This window comes from Manduca sexta, chromosome 7 (genome assembly GCF_014839805.1).
Source record: "Manduca sexta isolate Smith_Timp_Sample1 chromosome 7, JHU_Msex_v1.0, whole genome shotgun sequence".
Taxonomy (NCBI): Eukaryota; Metazoa; Arthropoda; class Insecta; order Lepidoptera; family Sphingidae; genus Manduca; species Manduca sexta.
Window position 1 is genome coordinate 6,753,732 of NC_051121.1, and position 22,431 is coordinate 6,776,162.

Below are 22,431 nucleotides of genomic sequence, written 5' to 3' on the forward strand. Positions count from 1 at the left end.
CAAATAAAATCGATACGCCGCTACACAATCTAGATTATGGTACAATGTACTTAAAAACGCAGTACTCGAATTAAAAAATTCCAACACTAGCGCTATTTTACCCACAGCGGCATTGTGTTGCCTAATTGAGAAAACGTAAGAGAACACAATCGCATGAAATCTGTGATAAATGTTAGGTGTGTTCATTACAAAGGCTGGAATTTATTTAGCGTGTTTGTCATACTTGGCTTTAAGCTATTGTATATTTACTGAAGATGAGTGTAATAATTACTATAGACATGGACATAGCCAAGGTGTACATTAACATTATTAAAGTTTGTTTGACTAACTATTGATTGGTTCTAAACTTTTTAAGACTTCTGTTATTTTTTCAAATAAATATGAATTTCATTCAATGCACATTTTTTGTTGTTTTTTTTTGATCCCCCGCGATGTTGCGCGATGAAACTTGGCTACGTGCATGACTATAGATATGTACGGTCAAGTAAGCGCCTGACTCACGTGCTATAGTCCTAATTATGTAAATCATCAGCTTGTAATGTTCCTTATCACTCCTCATTAGTCTACTGGTACTGTAATGTGTACACATAAAATCAATCTTAATATTTCGGAAGTTATATAGACATAGGCATATAGCTTTAAAGATTTAGGGAAGTACGAAATAGCCCGTATATGTATGTAGGTAGGCCCCAAGTATTAAAGGACCTGGTAACTTAATAAAACATGATAATTTCAGCGCCATTGATGACAACCATACATAACTGTTAAAAAGATTGATTATCCAAAGGTTAACTGAGCAAGGCGCCCTATCAGGTACGTCAGTCATTTATTTAATTATGTTCTTATTGATGTCAACATTATCAGGACAAACATGGGAAAACAAAACAGATTTTTCTTAACTAATCGTTCCATACTTAAGTCATCTGTATAGTTTGTATGACTAAAAAATTAAAACTAAAACAATTATAGTGTCTTATCATATAAGCATAAGATTCATTTTGTAGAACATCGCTGAAACTATGAAACAAATAAGCACATTAAATGTATATGACGAAATTTATTCAGCTGGTATGTCAGTTAAAACTATAAACAGGCTGCCATGTGTTGGAACCATAAAAAGCAATTTCCCATGAGAAGAGTTGAACGAAACCAGTCTTGAAGTGAGATTGCTATCTCTTTCGCGCGCACATCAATCAAATAAGAGCGAAAGGAATGGATGGGTGTAGAATAGGGTTGCCACGTAATCGAAATAAAATAATGAGTAGTTCCGAAATTGTACCCGACTGGATAGTTACTATCGGTACACACATAATGAAGACTATCATAGTGGTTTATGCAGTAAGTGACGTTTTGGATTCAGCCGGTGAAGTCCAGGAACGGACCGGCATAATTCTGACGACTTACAATTCTGAAGGACGTCAGATATTATTATAATATGCAGTAATTTTGCCGTATCAGAAAAAAAAAATTATAGAAAATCCTAACCTCCTAAGACTGTGTGTATTATTATTATTAGTAACAAATCAAGTTCACAAATCATAAAAAAGCCACGATAGGATTTACTACCAGTTTGGCAAAATAATTATAACAAGAAACCGATTCGCACTATTAAACGCGACAACCATAATGCAGAGATTTGTCGCCTGCTATGCAAGTGGGATTTATGTAAGAAAGCACGTTGTTTATGTCAGTCTGTTGTAATGGAACCGGTGGAATTAATGTAACACGTCGGATCACTGGAATAGCAATCGGTATCGGGTCGAATAGTTAATAGTCGCGGTATTAGATATGCGGACTATTCGGCAAACTATGTACTACATTTTGAACATATTTGTTGATTACCTTGGGCTTGGTGGTGTTTATCTAGCCGAAGTATAATTTTGAAGAAGTAACTGAATCAATATGATCTGTATTGAGTAGTTGTTAGTGTTTGAGTGTTTCATAGCCCCATATGTATAATTATCGCATAATTAAATGAGGAAGCAAACTATGCTGTATCTATTATTAATAATAATAAATAAATAATACTTGATATTAAACAAATATGCGTGGAAATGATTTAATAATTATTAATAAAATATTTCTTATTATGCTTATAAATTGTTACACATTTTCGGTCACTGATTTAATTTAATTTGAATTTATTTATTAATCATGGGACAAACAACTGATAATACCGAATACACACAACGGGTCCCAATACTAAAGCTTGGAATCATGTTTGCCGACTATAATACGTAATAAATCATTATAATATTATAATTATTTTTACGGATTTTATCGCGGTTTTAATATTTTACATTTGCGTAAACATAAGAAATCATTATAATTATTTTTTCTTTATATTTTGTTTTAGTATGAAAAGGGAAAAATAAATAATAGTCTACATTTTAGTCTTATTAAATGTTTTTACTATGTAATTATTTATACGATTATTAAATTTCTCTAGTGTTCACATATTAAAATTTTCTCTAAGAATACCAACGCAACTTTTAACCCTTCACAAGCACTACACTTGTACTTTATACTATTTCAACTCAACCCTTTCATGCCAAACTCAATATGCAAGGTCCGAGTATGGAACCCGTTCCAGCCGCAAGATATCGGCGCAGGACAGACGGCTAGACGTCCACGATAAGGGGCGAGAGGCCAAGCCAGCGTCTGTCCAAGCGAGATAACGGTCAAGCGACCCTCTGTTGACGTTTGCGTCAGCTGCAGATCCCTGGAGGGGGGACAGAGATCTTTGTCAGCGATTTTAAACTGTACGTTTTGTTGTCTGTTCGGTTAACAGTTTATGAACGAAACGTGATGGAATTAGAATGTTATCGTTGCCATTAAAGTTCCTGTTAACAGTCTTATTTCAAATCTAATTAATTAAATCGATATTACGAATGGACTGGAAACACCACTATTGTGACATTATAAAAGTACATTGGCGTCTATGGTCACCATCGAAACATCATATGCGTGTTCACTGCTATCCGCGAAATATAAAACTTAGAAAAATATATTAGTGTTGCACAACTTTTTACTTTACAATGAAGCACCATTACTGCGACAATTTATCAAAAACGCGTACAAATATGTTGCTGATATCTGAAAACGCGGTACAATGAACCTAATTCATTGTCGCCAATTACACAACTCGCCTGATTTGCACGCCTTGCCGTTTCAACTTATCGATAATTTTTTACATCACTTGATTTACTTGTGGTAAAAAATGTTGTTCAAATAATGTAGACTCAACGCGGCGTGGCTTATCGATTTGTTTTATTTGTTTTTTCTAAACCATCTTATTTAACTGATGTATTGTTATCCTAACCAAAAGCGATACATTATTCAACATTTACCATTCTAATTTGTAATTAATTCACTGTTCAATAAAAGATAAATGTACTTATTTCTTACGGTAAAATAACGATATTCTTACTATTTGATGGGCGGAGTAGGGCGCTGGGTGCGGGGTGGGGGGGTCAAAAAATTACGAGGGACTATCAAGCGAATAAGTAGTCTGTAATTATATAATTGGTATTTGATGAAACTTACGTTTAATTTCAAACGCCATACTCATAACCATGTCTGTATATTCGTCTTATATCCCATACTTCCTCTCTGATTATAACATAAAAATCACGTTCTAAATTTGGTATATAACTTAAATTCAGGCTCTTGGCAGTAAGTACCACGAAACGATAAACAAGTTGCAACATTGTCTTGTTGGTGTCAACAGTTTGCGGTTACGCCCGCATGACTCCTCGGAAGTTCATGGTGAAAGATTTCATGACATGTTCCTGCTTTTTATCAAGTTTTGTAAAGTTTGAGACTACGGTTTATGTAAGTGATTTCAAAAGTAAAAATGTGATGTAATTGTATGAGACTTCTGCTAATCATTCATCATCAAAACGTGGTAATATCTGCTTATTAGCACAAATAACTCGTTCAGACCTGCCACTATGTCGTAATATATGGGTAAATTTACTTTTTCGCATAATATTTACACACTTCTTTATGCTATCACTGCGAAATGGCTTATTGTCCGTGATACTATTACACTGCAGCGCAAATATTATATAATTTAGTCTACCTTGTAGACTATCGTGGGACGTTGAATGCCTCGGTGGGTGCCAAAATCCCGGCCTATCTTATTTCTATAATATAAAATATAAGCCGATATCCATACTAAACCTCATTTCTAACGGTCATAAAACCATGTCGTCAAGGTGTAAACGCACAAGACGTTTAAACTAGCGACTTATCGCCAAACTTGCGATTCAATTATGAAACTAGAGATCGTAGCGGTCACGGGCGTGCGAGCGCGCTAACTCAATTTCCCTTGCCTAACTACATCCAGAGCACTAGCTGCACAACACGTATTGTTTATTGTTAACCATCATGTATTTGGAAAGGAAAGAGAATAAACGTCGTATTTGGTCTGGTATTGATTATCTTGTAATATATAATAGTTAATGGATGGTGACTGGTGGTTCAAACCTTAGGAGTTTGGGGAACATAGCTGTAAAGACTGCATCCATCGAAGCTGATTGATATCTTTTATGCAGAGGTAAAAATTCCAAGCATACAGTATGCGTGTAAACCAGGCGTCGAATATATAACAACACTTATAAAGGAGCATCACGGCAATCCATCTTATGATTACGAGAATTTCGGTATTTGATGCTCAATCATGTTGTAAAAACTAAAAGGTATTTGATCTAAGATGGACTTTGGATGTTAGAGAAATGGATTGAAAGAAAGTACTTCATAAAATGATCAATACAAGTATAAATTTTGCGCATTTTAATAAAATTTGCCTGTTTACCGACATAATAAGAAGTCTCATTACAGAATTTCAAATAACATTAAAGGACATTAAGGATTTTCACCATTAACTACGTTTACTTACTCAATGATGAGCAAGTGAGGTTATTTCCTTATCGGTTATTGTCTCTAACTCTCAATTTATTATTTAACGGGAGGAACAGAATGACAAAAGAGTAATAAGTTTATACACGATTATGTTATGTGGGTTTACCACTTTGTGTGTGTTTACACTTTACTAGTTGGACCTGAGCAGATAAATAAAAATAGATACTGGCATTTAGTTTTTTCACAAGGAGAATGTAGTACAGTTTGTACATGACACTGCAAACAATCAATAAATCTCGCGGAGCATAATGTAAACAATAGTTAAAATGTCATTACAAGTCACGATTCACAAATTGTATGAATTTCATATCGTATAACCAGACGGCGCATAAAGTTTAAATGGTAGCGCGCCTTCTTCACGCATCCCTTCATAAGGTTCGAAGATTTAAGCTTTGAAATTTAGTTATTTGAGTTACTACTCAAATAGCTCAATTTGCAGACAAAGTTGTTAACCCAAATATTGATCGGTAACACTAATGTCCCACTGTTATGTAATGATTTTCAACTCGCCCCAATTTCTTTTTCCCTTAAGACATTTGCTCCCGGGAGCCCTTTTTGTTCCGATTCCGATAATTTTTTTTTCAATAGTGTCGGTCTGTTGTCTACATTTTTAATAATATGTATATTGACAGTTCCTTTGTACCCCCACCGCAAAGAGTTTATGTTCGAATACATAATATATATTTATGTGTGTTGTGCTATGTGTAAATTGATTTGGCCAAATCTGTCCGCGCTTCCAATAATGGACTAATAAAATTAAACACCCACTTTAAATAAGATTATTTTTTTTTTTCATGTAAGTGAACGGCGAGACGAGTACGTTTCTCTGATAGTGAGTTCAATTGCCCATAAACAAATACTTTACCATACAAAACTTTGGGTTGCAATCTTTTGCACGGCAATTAACTAGTTCCTCATTTTAATACCTTAAACGTGATCTATACTAGCTTTAATGTTCTTTAGACAAAATAGTGCTTCCATTTAGCTACCTGACTGCAGTAATATATAAAATGCTATCGTATTAAAATGCATCACGGAATAAATTTGAAGTAATATATTTATAGTTATTCAAATGTTTGAAGTACTTAGTTACGACACGAAAATCTCCATACGTTGTAGATATTTCGAGAAAGTCGTTTAACTGAATTCCGCCAAACATGCAAATATTAATATCCGGATATAAATGTTATTTTCAAGTCAAAATGTAAATTTATTCCGGTGGATAATTCTTAATCCAACATTGCTTATTAAAAATATTTAGCTTTAGTAACAAAATACCATTCGGGCATTATTTCGGAATCTAGCACAGATTCATAGTTCGCAAGTGTTGTCATGTTACGGCTTCTTCCAATTAAGCCGAGATGTCTAGAAGTTATAGGAATCTATATTGTTACTGGTCCAATTAATGCTTGTATATAGGGATTCTTTTGCCAAGTAAATGCAATTTGCTGTTATTATACAAGTTTGTAGATGACTAAGCATAGGATCACGCCTCTATCCATCTTCAGGGTTAACCAAAGATGTATTTATAAGCACATTTCGCTAGCTACGTAATAATATCATGCCCATGTAATAGAGAGCAGTCTATTGCCATTAATGCCAGTCGTTGATCAAGTCTTATTTATTATTTGACACTACCATATATTTAAACAAATATCTATAATTCAATCCATTAAAGTTAGAAGAGAATCACGTTCCATTTCGCACGGCAAACGCAAACACAACTCGGTGGAACGGAACGCAATTATAATTATCGCCTCGCTCTCTGGTAATATTCCGCGTGGGTCGAGCCTAGCGCATCCTATGATCAATTCAATTAGCTTTGACGTGCAATTAACTACTTATAATAATTGCTATTATAACGATAATTAAATTTATAATTTTTCGGCTTGATACGAAGAAATTATTATCTGAGTGCAAAAGATATACGAATTAAGACTGTAAAAAATCATAGAGCCTTAACTTTTGACGTAGATTTCTATCACATACAAAACTTAAGCACGAGTTTTTTACGGAATATTATAAACACATTACGTAGATAGCTATGTATATATTATACAGCTGTTTGCGCCTTTCGAGTTTGAATAATCAATGACAGAATTCATTTTAGCTACAAATTCGTTTACGCAAATTGGTCAACGCGAGAGGACCGGATTTCCTGATGAATGTGAGTAATTCGTTACATTCTTGATCGGTCTTAATACGAAATGTGCCTATAAAAATATAACTGGTTGCCCAAGAGCTGTGACATCAGCCATCAAACATCTATACGAAAATATCATAAGTATAAGGAAATATCGATGAATAAGTAGCGGATTTACCCGATATATTGTATAACGCGAATTTAATACCATGTTTTAAATTTTATTACATGTCAGGACTCCCGGCGCTTTGATTCCAAATCTAATAATAATTATAATGAGCCTTTGACGAGTTTAATAAGGTCTTTACTTTTCTATCAAATCCTAAACATTACCATATTTTCAGTATTTTCTATAGTGCTCTCGCAATCTCTAACACATCAGCTATTTATAGTAAAAGAAATCCACTTCACCCATTTCCACCTAGCAACGTGGGAGTGGCATTGTTTACCGCGTTTTACAAGAAATGCCGTCCGATTCCGTGGACCCTTAACAGAATAAAGTCGTAAAGTCACTCTCGGCACGTTAATCAATTACTGTCCCGGGCACGGAATGCGGCACCGACCTGCCTCAAGGAGTCCGGTCGATTTACGAGCCACCGTCGACTACGGTTTAATTTATTGCGTCGTGTCGTATTGTTTCCTTGACGCTTTTTCGGTAACAATACAAGTCTGTTTTGCGGTGGTTCGATTTTTTTTGTACGTGCGAGGAAATTTTTTGAACCTTGTTTGTGGAAAGTGTGTCAAGTTCAAATTATTTTTGGTGATTGTCGTTCAGTCGAGTACTTATGCATTTAAGAACAGCTCAATTATTTTAGATATTTCTATATTACTGTAATATTGTCAAAAACTCGTTCTGACTTGAGATATTTTTTTCATGTTTTACATATTACATTTCCCGTCACTTTCTAAGCAAAACTCGTTGTGCCTACAACGATATCGACATATCTCCACAACTTGCCTCATTCCTAAGTTCCTTGACCATAGATGGTAAAAAACCATAAACACGACACGAAGAATGTGATTTCCCAACGAGCGTGCCCGAGACAAATATATGATAGTCGTAAGTAATTGTCCGCGTCGGGAACGGACCTCTGACCTCCGCCTTTATAACCCGTACCATCGATAGCCGTAACTTTATACGGTTTCGGAGAATTTGAAAAAAAAAACACATTTTTTATTGGTATAATATTACAGTAGATTTACGTGGATCCGATTTTCGGATGAAAGCGACTTTAAAAACAGACATTTGGTAAATTATTTCAATTGCTTTGAAACACTAAAACAACATATTTTCTTCTTTACCTTTACACTTCCAAATCCCTGGCCAATCTGACGAGCCAGTTCAGACTTTAATCGATCCATAAACTCTCATTTTTGATCTTCAAATAAAACCCAGTATTTAATTACAGTGACACGAACCCTATCTTTTAACCGACTTTATAGTAAAATAATCATCAGTAAACGGCATACGGTGATAATTTTAAATTGAATAAATGCGACTCGTACTTTCTACGATTTACTTGTAACGTGAGCTTAGCCTCTGTAACCGGTTTTGAGAAATGTTAACGCGCATTACACTGGACACTGGTGGTCTTTGATCGCGTGCGTTTTACGGAAACATATTAACCGTTTGACATCGTGTATCATTCATTGCGCAAAGTATGGTGGAAAACGAAAGTTGTTTGGTATCGTCATTTGATTGTTTTATTTATCTTATGTTTACGCGAATGTTAGATATTGAAATAAAACTCCGCTACTAGTCCGCCCCGTGACCATGAAAAGGCAGGCTGAATCGTCCGATGAAAATTATAATATAAAAATCGCAATAAACTCCGCATAACAGTTTTATTTCAAGTATTTATTCTTATGTTTTGAAATAGTATTTAACCAACCCCGTTTTGTTTTTGCAAAAATACAATACCTAAGCATCACTTTGGGTTTTATCCAACTTCTGCTAATACATTTGCAATTAATTCTCCTGGTCTAGATTTATATATTCCTAGAACCTAACTTGATTTTAGGCTCCTATATAACGATAACAATGAAGGCTACGTCGTCAAACCTTGTAGGCTAGATTTATTACCTCATAACCATTAAAACAGTAATATCAACATAGGAAACTTCCTTAAACATCGGACAATGTATTCAAAGAACGTTGTCAATAACAATAAGCGGAACACACGAATAGCACGACAGCCGTGAAATAGTCACAAGTGTCAACACATTACAACCGTGGTGCGGACGGTGCATTGTGGCGTGCGCGTGCGAACATCCACGACGCGCTTGTAAATATAAGCTTAAGGCGATACCTCAAGGTTCATTTTCATACATTTTGTTTCACCTTTAATCTGGGTAACTAAACAAGTATTGGCAAGTAAAGAATTTAAATTCACGTCTAGTTAGTGATTAGTTCTCGCAGTTGAAATTACCCAGATTAAAGGTAAAACAAAATGTATGAAAATGGACCTTGAGGTATCGCCTTAAGTAAGCAACGACAGCGATGACCTAACTTTCTAGGCTATGCAATTTACGTGGTACATCCATCCTAATTTTAGATTGTGTTGCAAAGGGGTTCCGCGTTCGATTATAATAATAGAAACCTATTGTCAATTATGTCTCGGTGAATATCTACTTATTTGACCTCCATAAGTATGGCAGATTGTTTATAAACTCCGCTTATCTTACACACATGTATACATATAAAATCCGCTGGTCAACACAGCATTGCGCCAAGGCAAAAGTTAACAAGGGCCGAGGTGATATCGGCCGGCGCGCTAAAAGAATTACCTTCGGCCTAACGAGATTACCAGCTTTCCCCAAGGCCTCCCGTGGGATCGGCTAGCGGGGAATAGCGATTTTAGCGCTTTGAAGCGCTTACATGATAGATTTGACCTACTAAACGATTATTGGTATTGTTAGACATAAAGCGAACCGCGATGAGGGTTTCTGAGTCGGAAAATATTTAATGGGGAATCACGTATTCCAAACAAATGGTGTACGACCTGAAGTAATTTACCTTATTGCATAGAGTTATCTACGTAACACATCAGGTAATGTTGACGTTTCTAAAAATAATAAAATGAACTAACAATCACAATTATTAACTTCCTTGATATCGAACCAAATTTTAAGTTGATCAGTCCACCCAAAAGACAGATGGCGGAATGATAAAACATCTGTTATGTTCTTTTAATATAAAAGTAACAGCTTTCGCTTAATCATTAAGCATCCTTCATTCTGAACAAAAAACAATCTTTTTTTGTGTAAAAATGTTACGACTGATTGGTGCAGACACGTGGAATTTATGAATGAACGGTTTTACAAAAAGTTGTTTTTCCAACCGATTTGATGGGAGCTATTATAATCGTTTTCGTATTATTAAAAAACAGGTCTTGGCGTATGCCATGTTTTCAATTCATAGAAATAAAATAATTAAGATTAAGATATTTACGTCGTGTCGGATCGCATCTAGGTGTAGAGGAAGGAAACTTCCTTTAGCCTTTTCCATTACCAATAATTTCTATAGTCTATAACACTGAAGAGTAATGTAGCTATTAATGGAAAAAAAAATCAAAATGGATTCAACAGTTTCCGAGACTAGCGAGTTCAAATAAACTAACACTCATACTCTTTAGCTTTATATTATATATCAAACTAAACACTATACTTGTAAGTATAGTTTGGTAGGTTAATTTAGGGATGGAACGATTTATTTAAAAAATAAAATACATCCATCTAATTGTGAAATGGACACAGACTTCTGTACTAAAAGATGTTAAGCCATTTGTCTCACACGCTGTCTTGATGCGCATTAAGGTCGAAGTCCTTCAAAACACACAGACGGAGACCTAGAATTAATACCCCAAGGATTTAAAGTACGTTCTACTTTAACTATTAATAAACTATATTAACTACTTGGAACAAAGTTGGTCTTAAAATCTAATTTCTTACCCACTTATCAACCGCCATCACAGTAAAACTGCACGTGCCTTACGATCAGTAACAGCTGCGTAACACGCTTGCATAACTACACATTCTTTACATCAATAAACTTACGTGTATGAATCATGTACGTGCAGACGATCAAGGCAAAACACTGCCAACGGTGACTAAACACACCATCGGGTTTTTTTGCATAACATTTAAAATAAGACATTTTTATTTATATCCGTGATATATTTTCTATTGTAGAATATATATAAAGCCATATGTAACAGCCAAATACAGATAGATATATCCTCATCGATATATATATACAACGTACTAGATTTGGCGTTCCGAAAATTCACTGTGTTCAACTGATTTGAACTGCAATCCATTGAAAATGACTTTATTATGATCAATATTGACAGCTTGTGGTTGAGTACGGAGTGGCGCTCATAATATAAGAACTCGAGTCTAAGTGTAAACCTGGATTTCAATAAAAAGTATTAGTCAAATAAGTAAAATTATTTGTTGTTCAAGTGACTAAATAGGTTATAACAGTGACGTTTTGGTTGCCAATTTAGTTCAGACTTTGAACAAATAGTTTATATGGACGTTCGTGTCTATAGAATATACGTCAATGGGTATATCGAAATTCATTGAAACTTGCTTATTGAGGACACATAAGAAAATGAAAAAGATATTTATCATCAATTACGTAAGTCAATAATTTTAGCATTCTGTGTCATCAATAAAGTGCCTTCGTGGAATTATTGCATTCAAATTCCTAATATAGATGAAAGAGTTTCAATAGATCTGTTCGAGTATCTCCACGTGGCATATTGAGTTAAATTAATCGATTCTAATATTTTGTAATGTACACCACAGTTTCGTTTACACATCTGTCGTCCACAGCTGGGACCTTGGGCACGAGGCGGCCTCGATAAAAAAATTCGACCGTTATCGCTTTTATACGAAACACAATGAATAAGATCGAAGTAATTGGGATTCTTCTTCGAACTTACCGTAAAGAAATGTGTATATTTAGTCAAATGTTCGAATGATTCACCGAAGCACGTCCACTTTCGTTTTAAATAATTTTCTTAGAAATACACAGTCGCTTTCTAAGTGTTAACCGATTCAGATGAATATTTCTTAGCATTTTGTTAAAACAAAAAAAAATTGCAGTCGAATTGAGAACCTTCCTACTTTATTGAAATCGGTTAAAAATCAGCCGTCAGCATCCCTTTTGTCATGCGGTCGCGCTTTTCTTCTAACAATATAAAAAAATGGTTTAGACTCTTAAAAATCCTATTACACTTGTTACATTAATCATCATCGTAACACACAGACTGACAATAGTACTTCGCACAATTACATCCGCATGTAAATTTTTCCGTTCACCCCGAATTGCGTTAGTTTTGAAACACTCTAATTCTCTGTCAGTATGCTGCTAGCTTCGTGCTTGAGAGGTTTTATTGTTGAAGAGCGAGTTCGATCTGAGTCGCAATTAATTTTATTGTGTGTTTGTTCCGCATTACATGTACAAATTCTACTTATACATTATCAAAGCTTTAATAATAAGTTAAAATTGTAAATAATTTGTATTAGAAGAACATCAATTAACTTTCACTGAAACAATTTCACAACTGTTGGTACCTTTCCAAGATCAACACAAAAGGAGTATTAGTCATTATTAAAACAGACTTGCATCAACATTAATAAGGCGCAACACAAATAACCGTCCAATAAAAACGCAAACATTAGAAAACAATGACATAGGTTTTCCAATACAAAACTTTTATGGTTGAAAAAGATGGCCGCCCTTGACGGTGCAATCACCCGTGACGGCAACAATGGCGATCGGCACGACATCAACTGATTAACAAGTGGTAAGGCACCATAATGACAATCTATAGAATATAATTGAAAAGTGTTGTGTAATCAAATTCTTCTGGTAGAAGGTTACCTGATGTATTTTAATGAGAATGTGTCACAAGTATCCTACGAATGGTGATACACTACTATACTGCCGTGCTAAGTGCAAAAACGGTATGTCAGGGAAACCTTATTTCGAGATAATCGCAATATTATTTATTTATTTAAGGACCTCCAACAAAGGATACATGGCATATAATAAATACAATGTCTTAATATTGGTACAATTAACAATGTGACGTGCCTCTTCAATTATAGGAGACCACAGCATGCAAATTTATATATTAGTACAGCGGCAAAAATAATAATATTTGTTACTAATATTATTTAGGTATATAAGTAGAAACTTAAAGCAGACAAATATAGTTTGATAGTTTTGTATGTAAAAATGAGATTGAGAATCTCTTATAAGGTTTTTTTGACAAGTTCTAAACAAGAAACCGTTATTTAGGTAAGTTCATTGGATGGCTATTTCTTTAAGCTCTCTGCATATCTTTGTAATTTCTTCACTAGTAATTATTGAAACGGCTAATGTGCGTATATCCAACGAATGTAAATTAGCCTTTAGACTAAATTACAACATAAATAATGTAGTTTGCCAATAATTTGATATAATATATTTAAATTATTAATGTTGAATATAAATCATTTTGCAAGACAAGAATGTAATATTTCGAAAACGCATGGAACGTCGACTAATGATTTACAAATATTGTATATGTTTTATTTACCAAATACTTCTAAACATATGTATATAAGAAGCGGCTCGTTTGGAAACGTTGTCAGACCTTCAAAAGTCTTGTATAAATAAAATGAGAAATTACCAGACAGTAACCCGAACTTGAGAATCAAAGCTCGTACCTACTTACTACAAAATCATTATCTATCAGTCAATATTCCACCAAAACAACGTAAATTCACACTCCAATACAACGCCCGTCACATCAAAAAATGTTTTTCCCGCCGTAATTTAGTTTCTTTTGAAGTTACCAGAGTTGGAATACAATAACATGCAAAAATCGCCCCGCCAATGTTATTTACATTTGTGTAAGGACGAACGAGGGGGTGTACGCGGTTGCGGAGGGATGCGGGGCCAATGTTTGAAGGGTGCTTGTTTACATCAAGAGCGTAGCCACTCCTCGAGGAGACGATCGACTACAGCGCCTTTTGTAATGGAAGAGTTTGTGTAGTCATCGTGTTTTTAGATTTATTTTTATGGGATATTGATGACGTTCGAAATTTAAAAATTCTATGTCTCGTAATGATTTATGAACGACACCAAAAAATGACCTGCACAACTATATTTGAAGTTAAGACTAGATAACAGGTGTAATATGCCTTCTATAAACGGCCGGCTGATTTTTTTCATTTTCAAGTTCAATCAAACATGATATCCAATTTTAAATTGTATTTAAATATATCCATACTTTATCTTAAAACTTCGTAAAACATTTATACTAAAACCATTATACTTATCGATGTATTAATTCAATCAATATTCAGAACGACAGATTCACATTAACCTATTGAGAACAAAGTATTACTCAATGGTGTAAGACGAAAAGTCATGGCCGCCGAGGATTACCTCACGCCGCTTCTTTAACGATAATTAACTAGGTGTAGTTAATAAATATGAGTAAATAATCGATAATCGACTGCTCTGTACATTATATCGCGTTTACACAATCGAGCGGACAATGAAGATCTGAACATTCGACGAGTAATATCAAGAGAATATGCAAAAACATACGCCTCGATTGAATATAAGTTATAGCTGTTAATTTATAAAAGCAATAAAATCCATCCTTATAAACTCTATTGTATTGAATATAAATTAATTTCCACAGATGGCGCGAAATGTCATTCGTAGGCGCCGTTTAAAGATTAATGAAATCCTATAATAATAAATGTCTTCTATGGTATGTAATCAAGCCGGTACTATAAATTATTATGCGCCAACTATAAACAAACAAATAAAATAGAAAAAAATGAGAAAATAGAAACAAAAAATGAGTTACCCAATAGGGGCTTTGCTAGGCTCGATACCATTTCACGCAGGCGAAGCCGCGAACAACACCTAGTCTATATAAGTGATACACATCGCGGTAGATCATATATTGTTCCGCATGAATGGAAAGACAATACTACATCGTATACGTCATATCATCCACGAAGACGCGCCCCACTACCTTATGAGCGAGGGTGTCGCGGGGTAAAGAGACTTATCCAAGTACTTTCCCCAACGCAGTATATCGTAGTTTCAGCCCTGTGGAATGAGGGCGTTTGGAGAATTCCACCGCGGTATCCCCTGCCTATCGTAAAAGGCGACTAATAGGGGCCATCGGGGGATCGTCGGCGGGCGGCTGGGGGCCGTCCGCCCTTAGTGTACGTTGCGCACATCCCGCACATTGTGATGACCCCCGAGATGGACGGCAGCGTGGAAGGTAGGCCTCATGCTGCCGTTGACGCTGAGAGCGTCCTTCGGTTACGCGGGAGCTTCTGAGCCCCCCCATAGGAGACGGGCCGCAACAGGCGGCACCGCGCAGGGACGACTGCGGACGAAAACTTAAACATTTCAGTCAGAGGAAGCCCACAGTCGTCCCTAATGCGCCGAAGACGGCCACCGCGGAGTTTTACAGTATATCGTAGTTTGCGTGTGACACATGCTGCTCACGCAATATATAAGTGATTAAGCAAAGTAGTGGGACGCGTCTTCGTGGATGAAATGATCTATAATAATTCATAGAGAAGTAGCCGCATGACTGTTAAATGTGTTATCTATTTCAACAACATAACGCTTATTGATTAAGTGTTATGCTGTGTTTATGTGAGCCTTTATAGGCGTTGATTTGATCGTAAAACACTGCCTCGTTTTACATTATCGGTGTAAGAAATATTGAAATGATTTCTTTGATTCCTATTTTCATTTTAATAGCATGATTTTTACATAGTTAGTTATTTGAGCACAGCTCCTTTGTTTAAATGCAATAAATCTAATCATCGTTACAATTTAACAAGCAATAAATTCCCAGATTCTGAAGATTCTTTAAAAATACATTCCTTCATTTTGTTAACACTAACAATAAGAAACGCTCTACAAGAAATAACTTTTTTTACAAAACTGAATCACTATCAAAACTCGATATTTTATCGTCAAAACTGCGCTAAAATTCACCGGCGAATCGTAACATCCGCGAAATTCAATAATTGGATAAATAAGTAAACATCTTTTGTTACCATTCGTTAAATTCCGGTGATCTGTTTATATCTAAAGGCGATTATACACGTGCCTGCCGATCGTTAATCTAGTTGCCGATAACATTGAACGATTAATCAAACCGTGAGTGCGAAATAACTAAATGTTATTACAATTTTTTTTATTCGGTTATATTTGTCTGTCTTATCTACGAACATAGATCATAACAGCGAAAGTTAAGTTAGCGATTGTAAAGTTTTACAAATAATGTTGTATACACCTGTAAAGGTTTATCACCTAGTATAAGAAAATTCATTGTATTAGTTGTAAGGTTATACTGGTAAACCGATGGTGTAACTATTGATTAAATAAATAAAGAACGATGTGCCAGTAGGTGTATTAGCTTTAACATAGCTGGTCTCGCGAGCAGTGATCTCCCTGCGTCACGATTCATGTTTTTCTCATTTTATTTGTGCAGTGGAATTTGTCATTTCTGTGGTGTACAATTGCTCCGTTTTTGCGTTGAATCGAGTGCGTCGCAGTCTGCGTGTTGGAACTGTGACACGGAGATAGCATTCGAGTGTTTTTGTATTATTGTAGGGGGTTTTCCTTATTTCCTTTAGGTATTTTAGTACCGTATTAAATATTCCAGTGATGGGAATAAACTGGGGTAGAGTTCCAAAGCTTAATCTGTGAGGCAGAAGGACGTACTACGTCTATGTAGTTATGTCGCAATTGTTATGATGCCCACATAGAAGGTTATTGTGGTTAACAAATAGTTTACACTAAATACAAAGTTTTCCTAATCGTGTACTTTTATTTATTACTAATATTGTTCCTGAGAATTGTGCCCTGGCTAGACAAGACTTGACCAAGTTCTGCTATCAAGCCTACAATGTAATATTTTTAATCTGGTTTTAGTTGAGCGTGTGCTGGAGGGCCCTGCGCTAAGTTATTATCATAAAAATCAAATCCCAATAAATAATATCGTATGAAGTCTTCTAGCTAATTATGTCTCTAAATGTGACATAATCGGTTAGTGGCGGTGGTAACATATATTTTTCGTAATCTTAAGATAAAATGGCATTAAAACTTTCTCGGAACAAAGCCGTACCCATTTATTAGATTTCGATAGTTATTGTGTGCAAATGCGTATCGAATTTGGTTGATAAGGTTTGCACTATCGCAGATTTGATAAGAAAAATCTAGCATACTTTATTAACTACGTACTATGGCAGAGACAATTAATAATTCTCGTAATATTAAGTAATAGCAAACAAACAACAGTCAAACAAATTTAACCAGGGGCCTTATTCTCTACCCCGTACGTTATTTTGACAGTGCGTAACAAGCACGTAACACAACGCATCATGTTTAGGACTATAGAAATTTGGCTTACAGAATACCATTCCACGCACATTTCTCGAAGATAACATGACACGGCCGCGTTACGCGTTTACACTATCATACAGAATAAGGGCCCAGTAAAGAAATGTTTAAATCTATATTATGTATTGCATCCAGAAATGACAGAAACCTTTATACAATAAAAACAAAACATAACTCAAGTGGAAACGAACACATTTTCTTCACTTGACACTACTAATATGAATTTTTGACCAACTTCAAGAAAAGGATGATACGTATATTTGTATTTTACCGTATCACTTTTATTTATATCACTTTTATTTTATTACTTCAATGCGGTTTTGATAAAAATAAAGATAACGTACGTGTATCGTGGTTGTTAAACTTATAATATTATAAAATCAAATAGTTAACACATTACATACACCGATAATAATTGTGACGCATGCAATTACGTAATATTCCTAGTATGCAGTTATACGATATAATAAATAATTATTATCAAATCGATAAGTCTTATCAAAAATGAACCAATGACTCATGGCCTGAAATATATTTTTTCTTTTTAATCACCTGATACCCAATTATATCGTAAGAACAATATGACTACGATACGGAATAAATGAAAAATCGAATGAAGTTACTTTCCCGTTGTTAATACATAGCAGATTTTAACCGACTTTAAAGAAAAGGAGGAGGTCTTTAATTCGATGCCTAAGTTTTTCTTAAAATATCAACAAATCTATATTGAGCGATTAAAGGAACCGGTTGGTATTTTTTAAATTCTTAATAACATTCTGGACATTTAACAGTTTTTTCATACAAGATGTTAACGAAATTCTTAATTTACGATAGATGTTTACACTAAATTTTAAATAATATCGTTATAAAAATCATTTATGGCCAATGAAAAACGTGACGTGGAAAATATATTCGACTCTAAACCAAACATTTACATATTTGATGATTAAATATTAACACAAACGAAATTAATATATTAAAAAACAGTGAAGCATTGATGGGACCTTATTTTAATTTTATGAAGGTTTATCCTACTGTACCGTTGGTAAAGGGCCTGCAGGTTCGAATTTTTTTACGAACCTAAATATGGCATTGAAATAATAATATTGTTTCATATAAATGTAACTAATACAAACAATTATTTATCTTAAACTACAACGCCACGATCCATCATTTGATCCAAAGCAATTACCAATAATAATGATTAATTAAAAAAAAGTAAACGCGCAAAAATACCACAGTATAATCAGTTGTCAGTTGTGCAACATCGACCGCGCTGGTTTAATTAAACAAATCGCATAATTGCACATACGTGTAAACACTTTGTATGTGTAACATTGTAGGTGTCGTACTTGTTAGGTTAGCAGGTAGCGCAATTAGCGATTGGTCGCATCGTTTGTTTAGTTGATAGCGTGCGGGAACTGTGTGTTATGGAATTTTGATTCCATGGATGCCACTAATAATTCAATAAAAATAGATGACCTAATAAAAGTCGAAGGAAGTTGCTGGATGCGGGCCGCTGCTAAGAGGTCAAATTGGAAATCTCTTAGGGAGGCCAGTAGTCTGGGCCATGTTCAGCAGTGGACATTCTGCGGCTGTTCATGATGATGATGAATAATTGAGACACATTCTCTGCTAATCCAAATTTGGTTAGGACCAAAAAATGCCACTGGAAACAGAGTACTAAATAGCTAAGGGCGGCTTACAATTCTACGATACATCACATTATCATTGGTTTTAAAATAATGTTACGTACTAATAAACGTACGCTATTCCTGCCCAAGACAATTCGTAAAAGTTATTCATGATCTATAAATCGATCTTATTTCGTCATTAATAAGGTCAGAATTAATGTGACTATAAACTCGCTCATAAATAAGAAACACGACCATTAAGTCATGATGTCCGACAAACCAATTTGAACGCTATTCCATTAATATATGCGTTCTATAATATAAACCTAGAACTAATACAAATGCAAGGTCGATGATTATTGAATATATCACGGTAAATACATCAATATTCGAAATGTCGACTAATTCGAGCTAAAATGTTATTATTTCTTGCATCCCATATACGTTATTGCAATGACACAATCCAACGATATTGCTAATGATATCGAAATATGAAATTTAAATGTCTTATAACTTGAGTAATAAGGTAGGAATTCGCTTATACATACAGCTAGACACGTCCCTCACATCGGGAGCGCTCCCTGCACGTTTGAACGACCATAAAACACGTGCAATTTGCATAAATTCCGCCATATTACATGTGCAGTCTGACAGGCCCTTAGACTACACCAAGAATATATTTTGTACGTGAAGATATGCACGGAGAATTCTTGTATCAATTATGGAAAATACTTTTCGAGTTTCGGCCATTTGTAAATAAAACAACCAATTACAACTATGTATTTCGATTTTTTAATACTGTTACGCACTGATAATTTGAATATTCATAATTTTAAAGGAATCATTAAGATACAGCGTAGCTGGTGGATTTTAAATTTTCTACTAGGTGCAGGTTTTCCTAGATTTCCCGAGACACTGAATACCCAAGAATCTAGAAATTCCCGGGCGCAAAAACCCGATACAAATCTCTCGTACTGACATAATATAAAGCATTAACTATATTAAAAAATTAACTATATTCAACCCTCATATACCTTCATACCATTCATCTAAAAAACCTAAAAAAAACATATCAATATCACCATTCTTCAACAACTATTGCCTTACAAGCCACGCTCCACAGACGGATCTGAATGCGCGTCCGTCCATCCGAGACGCGTGTCGGCCGAGCCCAGTGGTCGCGGGCGGCGCCGGGCCAATGACCGTTTTTATTGAATGATTGCCGCACTGACCGGCATGAATTGGACGTATCATCCGAAGGTGCGGAGACAAAGGACGTTAGAGCTCAGACCTGAAGTGTGTCGGTCGTTCCAGATCTATTTGGCTGGATTAGTTTGTGTTATCGTAGGAAAAGGTATCTAAATTAATATTATGTTAAGTTATAATATACGAACATCTGGTCCGATACCATATGCTCTCGAACAAGTTAAAAATATACGCTTTCAAACGGCAGAAAACGGGTTAGTTATATAGCATTTAATGTTATATTCCTTAGCTCCAACTTTAACGATAACAATACATCGTTATATTAACAGAAACGACTCGAAATATAAACACGGCAATAGTTGCAATGAATACCGAGTTTATTTGCATAATATTAGTTCGCAAAAGCCAGAAATTTCCCCGTGGAATGGAAATCCGCGTTACCACCGAGCGCGAAGACCATTCCGCGTATTTAAGTACTTAGCCTGTGTCGTATGGGCAAGAACCGACGGCGTTATTATTTTTTAACGTTTTTAACACATTCACTTAGTTTAAAATCCGTTGTGTAGTCCATTGTGAAAGATGGGAATAAGGCCTATTTAAATAAAATCTGAATAGGATATTTCCTTATGATATTGTTCGTGAAAATAATATTCAAACCCTATACTTCTAATAACTTGCTCTGGAGGCGTGCTTAATAACCCACTACGTTACCAAACACGCGCTTTAATTTATACTCCTTGCAGTAGGACCAATCTTAAACGACTTAACTTATTTCGATGGGACTTTTATTCGCAACTAAGGTTTTTCCATCCATATTACGCTTATCTACAGGACGTTCCTAAAACATTAATTTTCCTTATAAAATCAAGTATACTCACAAGTTAGTAAAGCGTACAGTGTGACGACTCCCACGTCACGTGCGTTTATCGTAGTTTCATCGATGCACCCTGTATCATGAGATCTGCGAACAAACAAACCGTATGATAACTCCGAACTGGATCTATGTAATTCGGTCAAGGCGAGACGAATGAAAGTTGTCTGGGAGATGTATTTCGGCGCGACCCAATGTAATATTGTGATTTAATTTGATGTAAACATTGGCGAATATTGAATTAGCATTTGAATGCGTGTGTTATTGCCTGATATTTTTGGTACCAAAAGTTATGAGGCACATAAATCATAATTAACACTGTTTATGTAGTGCAACTGCCGTATGGTAAGTCGTTTATGTGGACCGCTACATTCAATTACTTCGCTTGCAATTACTTTAGTTGACACAGTTTATGTCTGATTAGATGTTAGTTTTTTTTCCGAGGTATGATAGCAACTATACTATATCTAAATGTAGTGTAAGGCAATTAAATTCATGATCACTAAGAGACCAACCTATCGATGGTCAATAAGTACGCCAATATAATAAGAACGATAGCATACTTCAGGAAGGTTTAAGACGAATACCGGTGACATGTTCCACAGCTTAATTTACAGCAAAGTAACATGTACACATCACGCATAGTCATTACAGGTGATAATTGCTAAGCTTTACTCAAGTTTATAGATTTATAGCAACTATTTTATATTAGACTACAGTATATTGTAAGAAAAAATAATTTATCACACGCCAGCATAACGCACAAAAGAGGCGTCAAAACTTTACCCACTTCGCTCGGCTAGCGCGCTCTTTATAAAAGAAAATAAACTTTAACCACTAACAAAGCACGTCGCGAAAGTTTTGAAAAAACTTTTATAAAAAGCCGTCAAGTAGTCAATTGCACAAAGAGTGAAGATACTTGGTTAATTATTCAAAGGGCCGACACCGCAGTAACAATCAATTATGAATGGCGGTGCTGGCCTCGGAGTACAAATGCCAAGACACTTTTTAAGAGAATTATTACGGTAACCTTTACCTCGAATATAACGATAACTATGTGGGTTTTTCTAGCCTGATTTACCTGGTACTGAATCCCCCAGAGCATTGACGTCAGACAGCCTGCCGGTTCCTCGTAAGTACTAAATCATTTCTGCAACACGTTTGAATGAATGGTTTAGCACAGACTTTATATTGGAGCTGAGCT

General features: G+C 35.2%; 1 protein-coding gene across 1 annotated transcript in view; it reads right to left on the reverse strand.

Moving 5' to 3' along the window:
- The window catches only part of LOC115444425 (protein kinase C and casein kinase substrate in neurons protein 1), a 113,706-nt gene that overhangs the window by 67,091 nt on the left and 24,184 nt on the right, over positions 1-22,431 (reverse strand). Inside the window, exon 2 of the mRNA XM_037447591.1 lies at positions 21,235-21,317. The gene's annotated coding sequence lies outside the window, so the exon portion shown is untranslated. The remainder of the gene's footprint in view (positions 1-21,234; positions 21,318-22,431) is intronic.